Raw genomic sequence first — 14,320 nt, 5'->3', positions numbered from 1 at the left:
ACACTTGGGGTGGCGTAAGTGAGCTGGTAAGATAGCACAAATATCAATCTCTTGTGCATCCTACCTGGCCTCGCTTACACCATCCCTAAATGTTAATATTTGTGTTGACCAACAATGTATGAGGCACTTATTCCATTTTGTCATTCCATTTGCTTTGAGATTTTCAAAATGCCGATGATTAAAATGTTTGGTCACCGTACACTTGGGGGTGGCGTAAGTGAGCCTGGTAAGATAGCACAAATATCAATCTCTTGTGCATCGGACTTGGCCTCACTGACGCCATCTCTAAATGTTAATATTTGTGTTGACCAATAATGTATGAGGCACTTATTCCATTTTGTCATTCCATTTGCTTTGAGATTTTCAAAATGCCGATGATTAAAATGTTTGGTCACCGTACACTCGGGGGCGGCGTAAGTGAGTCTGGTAAGATAGCACAAATATCAATCTCTTGTGCATCGGACTTGGTCTCACTTACACCGTCCCTGAATGTTAATATTTGTGTTGACCAACAATGTATGAGGCATTTATTCCATTTCTCTTGTGCATCGGACTTGTTGGTCTCACTTTCTTCCATTTTCATCATAGTAGGAACTGGATGAAGGACCCCGATGCAAGCGAGCCTGGTGGGTAGAGATGACGGAGCAAAGGAGGAACCGGATGAAGACTACTTTGTATCTCGAAATTGTGAATTTTGTATGAATTAAGAGTTGTATGCAAAACATTTGACACTTGCCACTATATATGTATCTCGATCGGGCTCTAAGTAATGTGATGATGATGTCTATGTTATATCTGTGCAATGTACATGATATTTATATTATATATGAATGTTGCTGTATATAACCTGTGTATCTGTATTGCTGTCTATAAACTGCATATGTATAGCAGGCAGCACAAAATCGTGTATAATACAAGCAAATTTTGTGGCGCACTTAGAACCAATTCTGTGGCGCACGCTTTTCTGTGGCGCACCTAAGAACAAGTGCGCCACAGAAACCTTAATTCTGTGGCGCATGGGCCGGTGCGCCACAGAAACCTTATTTTTGTGGCGACGTTTCTGTGGCGCACCTCCCATGCGCCACAGAATCCATTTTTGGTGCGCCACTGATGAGGCTTTTCCTACTAGTGGCCGCCTATGTTGTAGGTGGCGTTGTGGGAGCCATTGCGGCGGAGGCAGAAGATGCGCTTCCACAGAGCCCAATTAGGAGGGACTCCAAGGAAGCACTCGCAGAGGGTGATGAAAATAGCGACATGGAGGATGGAGTTGGGGGTTAGCTGATGCAGCTGAACCCCATAGACAAAGAGAAGGCCACGAAGGAAATCATGGATTGGGGTGGAGAGACCGCGGATGAGGTGGTCGACAAAACTAACCCGATACTCGATTGGCGGAGTAGGGTAGCTTTCTTCGCTGGGGAAGCGGATGGCGCCTTCCTTCTTCATCAGTCCCAGCCTCTTCAGCATGTTCATGTCCTGGTTGGAGATTTTAGATCTCTCCCACTCGAGATCTTCAACGGCCATCTTGGATTCAGGAGTGCTGTGGCGAGTAAGTCGCGCGCGTGGTGGCATCAACGGCAATGAAAGAGCGAAGCTTGTGCGTGGGTGAGCTCAGAGAGAATTGGGCGCAATGGAGGTTCTTTGCAAAGGGGAGCAGAGGTGCGGCGTGAGCGAAGGTGTGAACGGAGGTAGAAGAAGGGCTTACATAGGGATTTGGCGAAGCAATGCACCGTTGGATGGAGAAATCGTAAGGTGGAAAATGAACTCGTAACTGAAGGGTAAAAAGGTATTTTTACTGGGATGGAACAGAACAGGCGCTACAGTGCGTGCGCCAGGAAAAGCGGAGGACGTGTGTCCCCCACTTGCACGACGTGTCAACATGACAGGAAATTTGGACCCACAAGACAGAGAGAGTAGTCCTCGCGCTTTCCGGATGCAAAGATCGTAGCTATCGTCCGTAATGAGGTCATTTTGACCAAGGAGAAATTCTCGACAGTAACAACAAGAGAAGATTGATGGCAGGAAAAATTATTTCGGGAGCCTTTGATCAAATACAAGTTTTTGCCCAAATCCTCGGGGGCTACTTTGGAAAAAAGTAAAATTCGAGTATGACAATATAGAAATTGCGGGAGCCTATGATCAAACGCAAGCATTTGTTCATAGCCTCGGGGGCTACTCCCATCGGGAGCGCTGTTCGCGCACCCGATAGATATGAAAAGCTCGCGAAAGAATGACAATATAGCGGCATAAAGTATGGAGCCTACAAACAAGTCCAAGTCCTTGGCTGTAGCCTCGGGGGCTACTCCCATCGGGAACGCTGTTCGCGTGTCCGATGAAATAATACAAGAAGTGAGCATATTTCGAGTTATCCAAATAACTCGATATATACTCCCATCGGGAAGTCAATATAAGTCATCCGTGACTCAATAAAATGTGCTATTCCAGCAGCCGAAAAAGCACTCGACGATATATTCTCAGAGCGCTAAAAGTCGCGAAAAATATCTGAATGCCGCAAAACTTTGCGAAGGTAAGACCCCAGATCCGTTCTGAGCGGCGTGGCACCGTCTCTGACGTCGGATTGCTACTTTTTTCCGTATCAACAGATACGAAGAAAAATCCTAACGGACGCGTTAGGTACCCGATAAAATATGACTGGGACTCGACAGAATGGTAAGACCTTAAGCGGCACCTGTCGAAGTTTACACCAGTATCCCGAGATCATGTCCAGGGACGTGATCTTGAAGTAGGTTTTTGCGGATTGCCACTAGAGCAGTTAACTAGTACCTGATCCGTCAGATGAACTAGCCCCAATTACCAGTATTCTTGTACAATATAGAATTGCGTATCTAAAGATATGTGATGAGCTTGGTAAAAATATAAAATTGGAGATTTTCCCTGATTCTTCGATTCAAGCAAAATCTCGGGGGCTACTGACAAAGGCATCCCCAATGGGCCTGCCGAAGATAGTACCCGGGGTTTACTGAAGGCCCATGTATCGAAGAATATGAAGTTTGGAAGCCCAAGATAGTGTTAAGGAAAGATAGAGTTGTATTAGGAAACATAGCCTTGTAATCTTGTGGGACGGGTCCGAAACCCTCCCGGACTCTGTAAACTTGTGTATCATGAATCCCTCGGCTCCACCTCCTATATAAGGGGGAGTCGAGGGACAAAGAGAGAATCGAATCATTGTCTTACAAACCCATAGTTTTCATATTCGTCGAGTACTTTCCGGCTGAAACCTTCGAGATCTACTTGCCCTCTACTTCCAACAAAACCCTAGTCTACAACTTGTAGGCATTGATAAGTTAATCCCTTGTCACTAAGGCCATTAGTTGATGAACTTTTATAGTTGTGGGGCAGACCTAGTGTACGTGTGTGGGATGAGCACAAAGAAGAGGAATTTGACCTATGAGCGTTGCTTTTCGTAACCATCAACGATTGGCCTGCTCTTAATAACCTTTCGGGACAGTCAAATAAGGGATACAATGCATGCACGCACTGCTTACATGAGACTGAAAGTGTATATTTGCCAAATTGTAAGAAGAACGTGTACCTTGGGCATCGTCGATTTCTTCCGAAAATTCATAACGTAAGAAAGAAAGGCAAGCATTACAACGGCAAGGCAGATCACCGGCCGAAGCACAACGGAACGTCTTTGGTGCTTTGAGGTATTTGATATGGTCAAGGATTTGAAAGTCATCTTTGGAAAGGGTCCTGGCGGATAATCAGTTCCGCAGGGAGCTGACGGGCACGCACCCATGTGGGAGAAGAAATCTATATTCTGGGAGCTAGAATATTGGAAAGTCCTAGATGTCCGCTCTGCAATCGACGTGATGCATGTTATGAAGAATATTTGCGTGAACCTCCTAAGCTTCTTGGGCGTGTATGGGAGGACAAATGATACAAAGGAAGCACGGCAGGACCAGCAACGTTTGAAAGACCCTAATGATCGGCATCCGGAATGGTTTCAAGGTCGTGCTAGCTACGCTCTTACCAAAGAACAGAAGGTCATCTTTTTTGAATGCCTGAGCAGTATGAAGGTCCCGTATGGATTCTCGTCGAATATAAAGGGAATAATAAACATGGCGGACAAAAAGTTCCAAAACCTGAAGTCTCACGACTGCCACGTGATTATGACGCAATTGCTTCCGATTGCTTTGAGGGGGCTCCTACCGGAAAATGTTCGAGTTGCCATTGTGAAGCTATGTGCATTCCTCAATGCAATCTCTCAGAAGGTAATCAATCCAGAAGATCTACCACGGCTACAGAACAATGTGGTCCAATGTCTTGTCAGTTTCGAGTTGGTGTTCCCGCCATCCTTCTTCAATATTATGACGCACCTCCTGGTTCACCTAGTCGAAGAGATTTCCATCCTCAGTCCTGTATTTCAACACAATATGTTCCCCTTTGAGAGGTTCATGGGAGTATTAAAAAAATATGTTCGTAACCGTGCTAGGCCAGAAGGAAGCATTGCCAAGGGCTATGGAAATGAGGAGGTAATTGCGTTTTGTGTTGACTTTGTTCCTGACCTTAAGCCGATTGGTCTTCCTCGATCGCGGCACGAGGGGAGACTAAGTGGAAAAGGCACGATCGGAAGGAAATCAACGATATGTATGGACGGCCATTCTATGACTGAAGCACACCACACAGTTCTGACCAATTCCAGCGTGGTGGCTCCGTACTTTGAGAAACACAAGAATATTTTACGCTCGGACAACCCGGGGAAGCCTGAATCCTGGATTAGGAAGGCCCACATGGAGACTTTCGGCAGTTGGTTGAGAAAACATTTAATGAATGACAATGATGTTGGAGATCAGCTGTACATGTTGGCCAAGACACCATCTTCGACTATAACGACTTTCCAAGGGTACGAGATAAATGGGAATACATTTTACACGATCGCCCAAGATAAAAAGAGCACCAACCAAAACAGTGGTGTCCGCTTTGATGCAGCAACCGAGAATGGGCAAAATGTCACATATTATGGTTACATAGAGGAGATATGTGAACTTGACTATGGACCCTCCTTTAAGGTCCCTTTGTTCCGGTGCAAATGGTTCAAGCTAACAGGAGGTGGGGTAAAGGTGGACCAGCAATACGGAATGACAATGGTGGATTTCAACAATCTTGGTTACCTTGACGAACCATTCGTCCTAGCGAAAGATGTCGCTCAGGTTTCTATGTGAAGGACATGAGTAGCAAACCGAGGAAACGGAAAGATAAGAAAACGATCAGTACATCATGCGATGATCCAAAGCGCCACATTGTTCTTTCAGGGAAAAGAAACATCGTGGGAGTGGAGGACAAGACAGACATGTCAGAAGATTATAATATGTTTGGTGGGAAGAGGGGACGGGAACCAAATTTCCGGCGAAAAATGACCTTTAGTCGCGGTTGGTGTGGCCACACCAACCGCGACTAAAGGTCCCTCCCTATAAATACGCGCGGGCGGCGCGCAGGCGTTCACTTCTTCTTCCTCCTCGAACCGCCAGGCTGCCATGCGCCGCTGCGTCTCCTCTCCTCTTCGTCGGAACCTCGCCGTCAGGCTGCCGCCGCTGCGCCCTCGATGACGCTGCCAACGACGCCGCCTCTGCCAACGATACTGCGCGCCTCCGCCCCGTATGTCTGCCGTGCCACCACCGGCTGTGTGTCTATTTCGCCGTACGCCGTGACCGCCGCCGCCCCGTACGTGTGCCGCGCCGCTGCCGGCCGTGTATCTATTTCCGCCGTCCGCCGTGACCGCCGCCGCCGCCATCCGTACGCACCCGCCGCCGCACCCGTGACCGCCGCGCCCGTCGACTGCGCCACGCTGCATACACGTAACAGAGAGAGAGGAGCAGAGAGAGCGGCGGGTTTTTTTGTTTTTTTACTTAACAAAATAATTAACTTAGCAAAAAAATAACTTAAAATTTGTTAATCAAAATTGTAACTTAAAATTTTGTAAACTTAATTTTTTATAATTCAAATAGTTCTATGTAACTTAAAAAAGTAGGGCACCGACCCCGCGTGTATACGGAGGGGGCGGCGTGCACCGCCCCTCGCCGGCCCCTCCGTATACGCGCGGGTTTTTTTTTATTTTTTTACGAGAGAGAGGATTGGAGGGGGCGGTGCATGCACTACCGCCCTTTCGCCACCGCCACCGCCCCTTTCATCACCGGCGCCACCCTTTCACCACCGGAGCCACCGCCCTTTCACCACCGCCCCCCTTTCGCCACCGCCACCGCCTCCTTCTTTACTTAATATAATTAGTTTTTAATTTGTACATGTTTTCAGGAGTGACACATATGGCGGACGATAGAGCCGACCCGATTAGGGACAACTATAATGCGGTTGCTGAGGCACATATTTTCGGCATCATAAAAGGCGACATTCCTTATGTGGCGGCCGAAGAAGATGAAGAAGAGGATGTGTCTTCTTATCTGAACCTTGACGGTGACGATGAAGGTCGTCAGCGAGGTGATGACGAAGGAACGGGCATTGTCGATGGAGGTCAACCGTCGACAAACACCTCCGGCGATGTTGATAAGCAATTAGCAACCACCTCCGGCGAGGTATATATATACATTGAGCCTCTGGTGATACAAATTTACCAATTTCAATAAATATGTGTATTAACTCGACTCTCTTTCTTATTTTAGCCCTCGGCCAGCGGATCGTCGAAAAAATCGGTGAAGACAAAGCGTGGCAAAACCAAGACGCTGAAACAAGGAGTAACATATAACATTGATGTTATCAGTCCAACCGGCAAGCCGCTGGAGCCCGAAGAGGCGTACACCAAGTTCATCAACCAATGCAGAGTCGTTGTTAGAGACAGCGTCCCGATCACCGTCCAGGAATGGCATGAGCCAGTGAAGGCACGTGTTGGTTCCAGTTTCGTCAGCAAGATAACGAAAAAGGAATGCTGGAGAAAGCTTATGGAGCATTTCGTTCTACCTCCGGAATACAGCAAAAAAGATGAATTCGGAAACGACGATCCGGAGGGACGTAAGAGGAGGAGGCTGGTCAAAGAGTTCGCTCTTCAGAAGATGGCCACATCATTCCGGACCTACAAGAAAAATTTAGCGGCTCAATATGTCGAGAAGGGGAAGACTCCGGATTTCAACGGACAGTATGAGAAGCTGAAAGATGATTGGCCCGAATTTGTGAGGCAAAAGAAATCAGAGGAATTCAAGGCCATATCGGACAAAAATAAGGCAAATGCGGCTAAGAAAGTGTACAATCATATTATGGGGCCAGGAGGATACCGCCTTTCGGAGCCTAAGTGGCAGAAGATGGAGGATGACCTGAGGGCGCGAGGAATCCCTCTAGGTACAGAGGGATGGGACCCTAGGGCCAAAAGCTGGTGGTACGGGTGATACGTCCATTTTGCATCACTATTTTGTATCATAATTTGCTGTTATTCATTGATATATTTCATATTTGGAGATGATACTTATGTTATTTCATCTATTTTGCATGTTTCATGATTATTGAGGGATCGCGCACCGGAGCCAGGATTCTGCTGGAAAAAGCGTCGTCAGAAGGCAATATTTTGGAAGATCAACAATTGCGAGAAATTATCTGAAAAATCCTATTTTTCCAGAAGACGAAGGGAGCCAGAAGGAGGAGCCAAGGAGGGCCGCCGTGGGCCCACCTCATAGGCTGGCGCGGCCCAAGGCCTGGCCGCACCGCCCTGTGAGGAGGGGGCCCACAGCCCCCTCTGGCCTCCTCTCCTTCGCGTACATCTTCGTCCCGAAAACCTAAGACCTGGGGGAGAGTCGCGAAGAGTCACAGCCGCCTCTGCGGGGCGAAAAACACCAGAGAGAAAAGAGCTCTCCGGCAGGCTGAAATCTGCCGGGGAAATTCCCTCCCGGAGGGGGAAATCGACGCCATCGTCACCGCCATCGAGCTGGACATCATCTCCATCACCATCGTCATCATCTCCATCATCATCACCGCCATCTCCACCGCTGCACCTCGTCACCGCTGTAACAATTAGGGTTGAATCTTGATTGTTTGATAGGGGAAACTCTTCCGGTATTGATCTCTACTTGTTATTGATGCTATTGAGTGAAACCATTGAACCAAGGTTTATGTTCAGATTGTTATTCATCATCATATCACCTCTGATCATGTTCCATATGATGTCTCGTGAGTAGTTCGTTTAGTTCTTGAGGACATCGGTGAAGTCTAAATGTTAGTAGTGAATTATGGTTGAGTAATATTCAATGTTATGATATTTAAGTTGTGGTGTTATTCTTCTAGTGGTGTCATGTGAACATCGACTACATGATACTTCACCTTTATGGGCCTAGGGAATGCATCTTGTACTCGTTTGCTAATTGCGGGGTTGCCGGAGTGACAGAAACCTAAACCCCCGTTGGTATATCGATGCAGGAGGGATAGCAGGATCTCAGAGTTTAAGGCTGTGGTTAGATTTATCTTAATTACTTTCTTGTAGTTGCGGATGCTTGCAAGGGGTATAATCACAAGTATGTATTAGTCCTAGGAAGGGCGGTGCATTAGCATAGGTTCACCCACACAACACTTATCAAAACAATGAAGATTAATCAGCTACATGAAGCGAAAGCACTAGACTAAATCCCCGTGTGTCCTCAAGAACGTTTGGTCATTATAAGTAAACAAACCGGCTTGTCCTTTGTGCTAAAAAGGATTGGGCCACTCGCTGCAATTATTACTCTCGCATTTTACTTACTCGTACTTTATTCAATTGCTGCATCAAAACCACCTGAATACTTGTCTGTGAGCATCTACAGTGAATCCTTCACCGAAACTGCTTGTCAACACCTTCTGCTCCTCGTTGGGATCGACATTCTTACTTAACGAAAATACTACGATACACCCCCTATACTTGTAGGTCATCAAGACTATTTTATGGCGCCGTTGCCGGGGAGTGAAGCGCTATTGGTAAGTGGAATTGGTAAGGAAAACTTTTACTGTTAGTGCTGATTTTATTTCTGCCTGCTGCTGTAATTCATTATGGAGAGATCTTCTCTCGAATGCTTGTTTGGAAAATCTACTACTACTGCAAAGGTAGTGGATAAGGCGCCAGGTGAGGAAAATGTTCCATACAAATTACCTATGAAAATTATTGAACGTGTTGTGGATAACCGTTATACAGGGATGGAACTGTCCATCCTGGAGATCATTTACTGTTCTTACATGAATTATGCGGTTTATTCAAGTGTGCAGGTATTGCTATGGATGAAGTGGGGAAGAAACTATTCTCTATATCGCTGTCTGGTAAAGCGGCGCATTGGTATAAATTACTGGATGATGGGGATTCTCTTGAATGGAATGATATTGTGCCCCGATTTTATTCTAAGTTCTATCCTCCAAGTGAAATTCACAAAGACCGGAACCGCATATATAATTTTTGGCCTCATGATGGAGAGAGTATTGCCCAAGCTTGGGGGAGATTGAAGTCTTTAATGCTCAAATGCCCCATTCATGAGCTTCCTGGTAATATTATTATTGATAATTTCTATGCAAGACTTTCTTTTCAAGACAAGACCTTGCTGGATACTTCTTGTTCTGGATCATTTACACGCAACAAAGAAGAGTTTAAAAGGGACCTTCTTAATCGGATCCAGGAGAATACTGGAGGATGGGAGAACGACAAGGATAGAGAATCAGGTATAAATTATGATTATAAATGCATTGAAGCTTTTATGGATACTGATAAATTTCGTAATATGAGTGCTACTTATGGTCTTGATTCTCAAGTTGCTGCAAATCTTTATAAAGCTTTTGCCTCTCATTATGAATTGCCTAAGAAGAATTTTGATAAGTTTCATGAACCGTATAAAGATAAAATTGATTCATCTATAAATAAATGTGTTGTAATTGAAACTGTGGATCATGTTATTCCTGAAGCTTATATTGAAAAAACTCCTTTTCCTACTAAAATGAAGGAGTACTCTGTTATAAATAGTGCGGTTAATAAAATTGAAAAGAAACCTATAGAACCTGAAGAACAAATAAAATTTGAACCCGCTATTGCAATAGTTAAAGATCTTGTGACTGAAAATGTGGAAGATGGTCATATTATTTTTTGTGAAGATGCTTCTAATATTGTTTCACATCCTAATAAGTCTAGGAAAGCTAGTGTTCCTATGCTCTCTGTTAGAATTGGTGATCATTGCTATTATGGTTTATGCGATATTGGTGCAAGTATTAGTGCTATTCCTTATGAGCTTTACACAGAGATTATGCACGAAATTGGTTCTTGTGAACTTGAAGATATTGATGTGGTTATTCGGCTGGCTAATAGAGAAACTATCTCTCCAATTGGTATTGTTCGAGATGTGGAAGTTCTATGTGGTAAGATTAAATATCCTGCTGACTTTTTGGTACTTGGTTCTGCTGCTAGTAAGTATTGTCCTATCATTTTTGGTAGACCTTTTCTAAATACTTGTGGAGCTGTTATAGATTGCAAGAAAGAGAAAATTTTGACTAAATTTGCTGGTGAATCTTATGAGTTTAATTTCTCTAAATTTGCCAAAACTCCTTATAAAGCTGATTCGCCTAATAATGATTTTAGAGTTGAACAGTGTGCATCTATTGCTCTTGCTCCTAATAATCCTTTGCAGCAACATTTGGAGAATAGTGAGAGCGAAGTTTTTAGGGAAGAAAGAAATGAGCTTGATGAAATTTTCCTTCGTCAACCTATACTTAAACATGATTTACCGGTAGAAGATCTAGGTATAACATTGCCACCAAAAGAAGATCCTGTTTTTGATTTAAAGCCATTGCCTGATGATCTTAAATATGCTCATATTGATGATAAGAAAATATATCCTGTTATTATTAGTTCTAAGATTTCAGAGATTGAGGAAGAGAGGTTATTGGAAATATTGAAGAAACACCGAGGAGCTATTGGCTACACTCTTGATGACTTGAAGGGGATTTCTCCCTCTATTTGCCAACATGCCATTAATATGGAAGACAATGCAAAGCCTGTTGTTGAACATCAACGTCGTCTAATTCCTAAGATGAAGGATGTGGTAAGGAATGAGGTATTAAAACTTCTTGAAGCTGGTATTATATATCCTATTTCTGATAGTAGATGGGTTAGTCCTGTACATTGTGTTCCTAAGAAAGGAGGAATGACTGTTGTGCCTAATGATAATGATGAGCTCATACCTCAAAGAGTAGTTGTAGGGTATAGAATGTGCATTGATTATCGAAAAGTTAATAAGGTTACTAAGAAAGATCATTACCCTTTACCTTTTATTGATCAAATGTTAGAAAGGTTGTCTAAGAATACTCATTTTTGCTTTCTTGATGGTTATTCTGGGTTTTCACAAATTGTTGTTAAAACTAAGGATCAAGAGAAAACCACTTTCACTTGTCCCTATGGAACTTATGCTTATAGACGTATGCCTTTTGGTTTATGTAATGCTCCTGCTACTTTTCAAAGATGCATGTCTGCTATTTTTCATGGTTTTTGCGAGAGTATTGTAGAGGTATTCATGGATGATTTCTCTGTCTATGGGAATTCTTTTGATAATTGCTTGCGGAACCTTGATAAAGTTTTGCAGAGATGTGAAGAAACTAACCTTGTTCTTAATTGGGAGAAATGCCACTTTATGGTTAATGAAGGAATTGTATTGGGACATAAAATTTCTGAGAGAGGTATTGAAGTTGATAAAGCTAAAGTTGAAGCAATTGAGAAGATGCCCTATCCTAGGGATGTTAAAGGTATTCGTAGTGTTCTCGGTCATGCTGGATTTTATAGGAGATTTATTAAAGACTTCTCCAAGATTTCAAAACCTCTTACTAATCTTCTTCAAAAAGATGTACCTTTTGTTTTTGATGATGATTGTAAGGAGGCTTTTGAAACTCTAAAGAAAGCCTTAACAACTGCTCCTATAGTTGAACCTCCTAATTGGAACTTACCTTTTGAAATTATCTGTGATGCTAGTGATTTTGCTGTAGGTGCTGTTCTTGGACAGCGAGTAGATAAAAAATTGAATGTTATTCATTATGCTAGTAAAACTCTTGATGATGCTCAAAGAAATTATGCTACAACTGAAAAAGAATTGTTAGCGGTAGTCTTTGCTTGTGACAAGTTTAGATCCTATATTGTTGATTCAAAAGTTACAATTCATACTGATCATGCTGCAATTAGATACCTAATGCAAAAGAAAGATGCTAAGCCAAGGCTTATTAGATGGGTGCTTCTGTTGCAAGAATTTGATTTGCATATTATAGATAGGAAAGGTGCTGATAATCCTGTTGCTGATAATTTATCTAGATTGGAAAATATTGCTTATGATCCTGTTCCTGTTAATGATAGTTTTCCAAATGAACAATTGGCTGTAATAAAGGTGAGCTCGCGAGATAGCCCTTGGTATGCTGATTATGCTAACTTTATTGTTTCCAAGTACTTGCCTCCAACCTTTTCAGCCCAGCAAAGGAGGAAATTCTTTTATGATTTGAGGCATTATTTTTGGGATGACCCACACTTATATAAAGAAAGAGTGGATTGTATTCTTCGAAGATGTGTTCCCGAATATGAACAACAAGAGATATTGAGTAAATGTCATGGTAGTGCTTATGGAGGACATCACGCCGGAGATAGAACCGCGCAAAAGGTTTTACAATCAGGGTTTTATTGGCCAACTCTCTTCAAAGATGCAAGGAAGTTTATTTTATCTTGTGATGAATGTCAAAGGGTTGGTAATATCTCCAGACGCAATGAAATGCCTATGAATTATACTCTTGTTATTGAACCATTCGATTGTTGGGGATTTGACTTCATGGGACCTTTCCCTACTTCAGAAGGTAACACTCATATACTTTTTGCTGTTGATTATGTTACTAAATGGGTGGAAGCCATACCCACGAAAAGTGCTGATGGTGAGACTTCTTTAAGAATGCTTTTAGATATTATTTTTCCTAGATTTGGAGTTCCTAGATATCTTATGACTGATGGAGGTTCTCATTTTATTCATGGTGGTTTTAGAAAAACTCTTGCTAAATATGGTATTAATCATAGGATTGCTTCCGCTTATCATCCTCAAACTAGTGGGCAGGTAGAACTATCAAATAGGGAGATTAAATCTATCTTGCAAAAGACTGTTAATAAATCTAGAAAGAATTGGGCTAGTAAATTGAAGGAAGCATTGTGGGCTTATAGAACTGCTTATAAAAATCCCATGGGTATGTCACCATATAAAATGGTCTATGGGAAAGCTTGTCATTTACCTTTAGAACTAGAGCACAAAGCTTATTGGGCGGTAAGAGAACTAAATAAAGATCCTAAATTTGCCGGTAATAAGAGATTGCTACAATTGAGTTCTCTAGATGAATGGAGAAGTGAAGCTTATGAAAATGCTAAACTCTTTAAAGAGAAAGTTAAGAAATGGCATGATAGAAGAATTATCAAAAGAGAATTTAATATTGGGGATAAAGTCCTATTGTATCGGTCTCGTCTCAGATTCTTTGCAGGGAAATTACTCTCAAAATGGGAAGGACCATATGTTATTGAAGAGGTGTATCGATCAGGAGCAATTAAAATTAGCTCTCTCCAAGGCAATGCCACACAAGTGGTGAATGGACAAAGACTCAAGCATTATATCTCAGGTGATTCTTATAATGAAGATGTTGATGTTATTCGAGTGGTAACTCCGGAAGCTTTCATCAAAGGTCAAATTGATAGTCCGGCAGAATTCGACTTTGAATAGGTAACAGTACTGGTAATAAAAAGTTCGTGTTTTACTTTCTGAACAATGTTTTTGCTGTTTTTGGAAAATATGAAAAATTACGAGATCGAAACGGAGTGGAGGAGACGCACGAGGGCGTGCCCCCATAGGCCGGCGCGGGCCCCAGCCTGGCCGCGCCGCCCTATGAGGAGGCCACCTCGTCGCCCCTCTCCGACTCTGGTTCGACCTGGTACTTTCCTTATGTCGTAAAAAATTATTCTATATAATCCCCCGGACCCCTGGAGGTCCGTATATCGTTTTCTCGACGTGTTTTGTTTCGAGATGTTTCTGCCAGGATCTGTTTTCAATCTAGAAGCACCATGGTTTCCAACAACAAGGGCAAGGAGCTTTCGGATGAAGATATTCAAGATCCCGAGTGGAAAGAGGTGGACGAGAGCGTCAAGGAAGAAGATGAAGAAGAAGTGGAGGAACACTCGCGTGCGCACCCGCGTGCTACCATCGCAAGCATCAGGGTGGTGGAGAACCCTTTCAGTGCCAAGAGGGGCGCAAGAATTCGCACCGGAGGAAAGGTTCCACGTCACTACCTAGCTCCAAAGACATCCTCTCCAGGCACCTACAACCCCTTCCGCAATCTAATTTACAATAGTCAAATT

This window comes from Lolium perenne, chromosome 5 (assembly GCF_019359855.2).
Source record: "Lolium perenne isolate Kyuss_39 chromosome 5, Kyuss_2.0, whole genome shotgun sequence".
Classification (NCBI taxonomy): Eukaryota; Viridiplantae; Streptophyta; class Magnoliopsida; order Poales; family Poaceae; genus Lolium; species Lolium perenne.
The sequence above is the reverse complement of the archived record's forward strand: the minus strand, read 5'-3'. Positions refer to the sequence as shown.